Here is a 6,000-nt window from a genome sequence, read left to right as displayed (position 1 = left end):
CATATAATACGTATTTTTTAAATATCTAGCTATAATTACTCTGGAATGGGAAACTCACAGAAATTATGTGACTTTATGTCTTTAAATGCATGAAACTATTAGACATATTTCAAATATTACCATGTCCTTTTTAAAGCTGTCATGTGATGTCATAGAGGAAAATGATAAAATATTTTTCTTTTATCTTCTATCCATAATTCAGTGATCTAGGCTAAGTATGTATTATACATACAGACATACATGGAAGATGTGTCTATAGGATGCATAATTTGTGAACAAAATTGAAGCAGAAATTGCAAATGGGATGCTTAATATCATAAAAAGTGATGCAAAATAAGCAAAACTTTTAGAAAAATAAAAATTCTTTCAGTATTATCTATCACCAAATATTGAATCATTACTAAGTTATTTTATTTACCTTTTTAAGTTTATTTATTTATTTTGAGACAGAGCGTGAGTGGGGGAGGGGCAGAGAGAGAAGTAGAGAGACAATCCCAAGCAGGCTCTGCACTGTCAGCACAGAACCCGTTCTATTTCACCAACCATGGGATCACAGCCTGAGATGAAATCAAGAGCCAGACACTTAGCCGGCTAAGCCACCCAGATACCCCTACTAAGTTACTAAAACAAAACAAACAAAACAGGCTTTGATTCCCTTTTAGCCATTCTACAGTTCTAACAGATCATATATTTTTAAAGTTGATGTTATGTGCTTTGTTCCTGGCAATCAGATGGCTCCTTCCAAAAAGATGTATTGATCTTATAAGCAATTGCATTGCTTTAGGAAGGATGTTTGAAAAAGCATCAAGGAGGAAACAAACTTCCACAGAGAGAATTGCTAAAATCTGTCAGGTAATGTTTGGGTTAATGCATTGAATTCCCTAATATCCCATAGATGTGTATTAAACAGAAATGAAGCATATCAAGTAAAAGGAGAAATACATATTAAGAGAATGATAAATAATAACCTCTGGCTGCATTTTCACAGACCCTAATATTTACAAAGGAAACTTTATTAGGAGACATTCCTAAGAATTAAAGTAGCGTATCATGAGGTAAGAAGAACAAGAACAGATGTTTCATTGCATTTCATTCGTCTTAATTTTGCTTTTGACAGATTCCCATTAAATGCTAAATGATTAGCTAAATGTTTAGATAGTGGGAAAAAGCTATCCTTTAAAACAATTCTTCTCAAGATTGCTGATAATTTTATTTTTTTTTAATTTTTTTTAACATTTATTTATTTTTGAGACAGAGAGAGTCAGAGCATGAACAGGGGAGGGTCAGAGAGAGAAGGAGACACAGAATCGGAAACAAGCTCCAGGCTCTGAGCTGTCAGCACAGAGCCCGATGTGGGGCTTGAACTCACGGAGTGCGAGATGATGACCTGAGCTGAAGTCGGACACTTAACCGACTGAGCCACCCAGGCGCCCCCCCTTTTTTTTTTAATTTTTTTTTAACATTTATTTATTTTTGAGACAGAGAGAGTCAGAGCATGAACAGGGGAGGGTCAGAGAGAGAGGGAGACACAGAATCGGAAACAGGCTCCAGGCTCTGAGCTGTCAGCACAGAGCCCGATGAAGATTGCTGATAATTTTAAATGGAGAAGAAAATAGAGAAATGTAATAATACAGTCATTGAATGGGTTTTCCTGTAAGTTCATAGAGTATATGAGGGTGGGGACACATAATGAAGAGACAGAAACGATGTTGGCTGACTCTCCATCTCCATCAGCTCTTCTATAAACCAGGAAACTTGATTGTAAAGAAACAACAACGACAACAACAAAAACTCTTTTGAGCCGTCTTAAATAAAGACAAGTTTTTCTGAAGATACGAATCTTGGAAATCTTCCTACTAGAATTTTACCTGGTTGCTTAGCAAATGAAACGTCAGACGGCTGTTCTCTTTATCTCTTACTCTGGGCCACGTGGTCTTTTTCCTTTCTGTTCTCTTCTAGTCTCATCTCTACATACCGCTTTCCTCTGCAAAAGTTTTACTTTCTACATTGGAAAGTACACATTGGAAAATACACATTATACATGTGGTTTGCATGCGGCTTAGGGAGGAGATTTCATTACCTTTAAAGGCCTCTACTGTCTCACTGTGCTTCCTAACTCCAAATCTCCATGCTGTTTGGTCAGAGGCTGTGGGTTCGCTCATTCAGAATGCCATCTGCATTCCTTTTTCAATTTCCTTCCTCTACTATAGAGGTTGAAAAGCCAAGACCATAATTTCTCACTTTCTTTTATTTGTTTTAATGTTTATTTATTTTTGAGAGAGAGAGCATGCACATGCATGTGCCCACAAGCAGAGGAGGGTCAGAGAGGGGGACAGAGGATCCAAGATGGGGCCATGCTCACAGCAGAGAGCCCCAGACAGGGCTCAGCCTCACAAACTGTGAGATCATGACTTGCGCCAAAGTCGGACACTTAACTGACTGAGCCACTGAGGCACACCACTCTTGCTTTCTTTTATTTTAAGGGCTGCCATGTAACACAAGGAAACACAAAGTGAAATCGAACTGGAATTGATGGAGAAAAACTTTGCGTTTGGAAAAAAGGCATTCTTACTTACTATCTCTCCCTCTTCTTACCTGAAATGCAAACATAATGCTAGGGAGGGATAGAACCTTCAGACATTGCTAAGGGACACTTCCTCCCAGTTTGAGTCAATAATTTATCTGTGACTCAGTCATTCGTAGCTAGAGAATTGTGTTCTTACACTACATAGGACTTCTTTATTCAGACTCTGGGCAGAGTAGAAATAGATGTGAGTAGAAAAGAAATGATGGCTATCACTAATAAACTCAACGTTCATGATCATCTTTCTTTGGTCTGCAGGCATCATTGATTATGTACCAGTTTGCAAATGACAATAATGATATTCTGCCAACCATGTGAGATTACAAATATTATATTACTGGGAACATAGTGTTTTTAAAGAAAATGTCTGATAAAATACTAATTAGGAAAGAGGTTGGTAGTGCAAAAATTAAATACTTTGCTTTTCTGTATATCAGTGTAAGTCTTGAGGACCTGCAGAGCATTAACCCTGCAGGTGCAAAAAGAAAGTCACCACAATGATTAATACATTGGAAATTTTCTTGGAACTCAAATATAATTTTTGGATCCTAAGAAAACATAATCCATTCATATATTTAACATTTACTGACAACTGATAATAACCCATTCTCTGTGCTTAAGAAAACATGATCCATTCGTATATTTAACATTTACTGACAACTGGTAATAACCCATTCTCTGTGCTTCTTGACTTGCTCTGTGCCCTGAAGAAGTTGTTTATTAATAGAAATGAAAATATATCATTAATAATAATACTATAAACATTATACTAATAATATGGTTCATCACAGTAAAGTAATTTTACGTGCATGTCAAAAAACATCCACAGAAACACATTTGAATTGACTTCCTAAGGTATAAAGAATCATGGGATAGGATAGTGGCGGGGTCGGGGAGATGACCAGCAAAGGCATTCTAGACGAAAACAATAACAAAAATAAGGCTTAGTGACTTGATATTACTCTAAGTGGTAAGGACCTGGCATTCAGTTTTTCCCTCTGTGTTAGATTGAAAGTTCAGGAGTGACAGAAGACCAGCTGGAAAATTAGGCTAGTGCTAGGCTGCAAAATGAAGATCTCGCTAAAGAAGGTTAACTCTTTTTTCGTTGGCAGTGGGGAACATTAGAAACTTTAAAAATTGCAAGAGACATAAATAGATCAAAGCTTTTAGAAAAGGACTGTGTTAGTCATTTGCTCTCAGTTTCATTCACTGCCTCGCCGCTGCTTTTCTTGGCCTAACAGTGGGGACTGCACACTTTTTCCAGACTCCCTTGTCTATTCACTTCTGACTAGGTTCATTCACTCAATGCATTAGATTTAGGGATGGAAGGAAATTTAACGAGTAGGTGTCTGTTACACATTCCTTCCTCAGGCAGCATCTCTGGCAGCATCTTCTGCATTGCCAGCTCTCACCACACCAACTATGTTTCTATGGTCCCAGGTCCTGTCACGTACATCTGCTCTGGCCCCTCCATTCACTACAAGTTCTAACTCCTGAAACTGGTACCACTACCTCCTTCCCAATGTTTCTTCAACCCTAAGAGTGGTAGTAGCCTCTAGTAGTTGTTAAATTGGAGATTTCTTTATTCTTCTCTAATTACCCTTTTCCTGTTATAAAATTCTGGAATTTTCCATATTAAATTCCCTCCATTGAAACACCTGGCATGAATTTGTTTACCTGACTGTACCCTGATAAGTTAAAAATAAAATTAAGATAGCTCTGAAAGGAAGTAGACTTAAATTCCTTGCCATCACTTTTAAATGCCTTTGAACAGGTAATATAATAAGCAATAACTTGCTTGAAATTATTGTCATGAGAATGTGAAAAGTTGGACATTTAATCATGGTGCCTGGGTGGCTCAGTTGGTTAAGCATCCAATTTCAGCTCAGGTCATGATCTCACAGTTCATGAGTTTGAGCCCCACATTGGGCTCTGAGCTGACATACCAGAGCTTGAAGATTCTGTGTCTCCCTCTCTTTCTCTGCCCCTCCCCCACTCATGCTCTGTCTCTGTCTCTCAAAAATAAATAAATATCTAAGAATTTTATATATATATATATATGTATATATATATATATATTTCTCTTTTTGCCAATCTCTCCATTAGAGCCTTTGCACATCCTAACTTATATTTTAATATCAACTGATACTACTTAGGAAATGTCAATACAAGCAACCAAAATAAGACTATCTTATTTCCTTGTTTTCTTCTTTGTATGTATTTCTTTTTCATATCAATCTGCTTTTTACAGAGATCCAAAAAAAAGCTTGAGAAAGTTGTTTATAATTTAAAACCTTAAAGTCATTAAAAATTTAATGGCTCAGTGGTTAAAATAGACAAGTTACTTCAAGCTTACCTGGCTTTGTTTCCAAGACAAAAATATTTGTCCCAGTTGCAATGCAGGTGTATATAAACACATCAGTGGTGACAACATATTTTGTGCTTATCTTTTAAGTCAGTGTTGTCACCACTGTATTTATAAAGTGAATTTAGGAGCTTTCCCACAGAGAAGGCAGGTGAGGTTGACAGACAACAGGAAGAGAGCAATTTGTGCAAAGTTAGATAATATAATTAGTTAAAAATAGAATTTGTACTAATCATTTTGTTTCTATTAACTTTTATACAATTAAGTATAAGCTCATTCATAAACATTGCTGGTATATAAGAGCATTTATATTAATCCTTAGCTTTTAAAAAAATTTAGTATTATTTGCTTAAAATTACCTGTAAGTTCCTTAGGAAATGATATGGCTCCCCTGTCCAATAATAACACACCTTCCTTCGTATTATGTAAATAAAGACGCATTTGAGATCAATGTGCCGTTTGGATAGCTAGATGGATCAATAGATAGAAATCTATCTTCATTAAACTTTATGCCATTATTTAATGTGAAATATAATTTTAAAGTATCTTGGCAATTCATTTCCTAAAATATATTTATCTGGGAGCACACAATAGAATATTATAAATTTTAATCACATGTCCTTTATATTTCTGAGTTTATCAGTTAAAGATCCTCTTTGAAAAAAATGGTTCCAGGCATTTTCCAAATGTTTCCTTGACTCATACCCACCAAAACTGCTGGTACTTGGTTGGAAAGTTCCTCAAGCGTAGAACTTCTCATTTGGACTTTGACATTTGTATAAGATGATGATAATATTGACCAACCCTCAAGAGTATTTTCGTTTTGCTTATTCAATATCAATAATGGAATATTGGTGATATGTTTATATATAATAATCATATCCCAAGTTTCATGGCTTAGCAAAATATATGGACAGAGAAAGAGGTAAAGTTTTGGTCCTAGAACTTGACTGTAAAAGTTACACAGATGTTCTTGCCTTCAGGTTTAAGTAATCCTGGTAAATTGTACACCAATAAAAAGAGAAAAACTTAACTGACATATCATAAATCC

Source organism: Panthera tigris, chromosome C2 (genome assembly GCF_018350195.1).
Source record: "Panthera tigris isolate Pti1 chromosome C2, P.tigris_Pti1_mat1.1, whole genome shotgun sequence".
Lineage (NCBI taxonomy): Eukaryota > Metazoa > Chordata > Mammalia > Carnivora > Felidae > Panthera > Panthera tigris.
Note: the sequence above shows the minus strand (reverse complement) of the source record.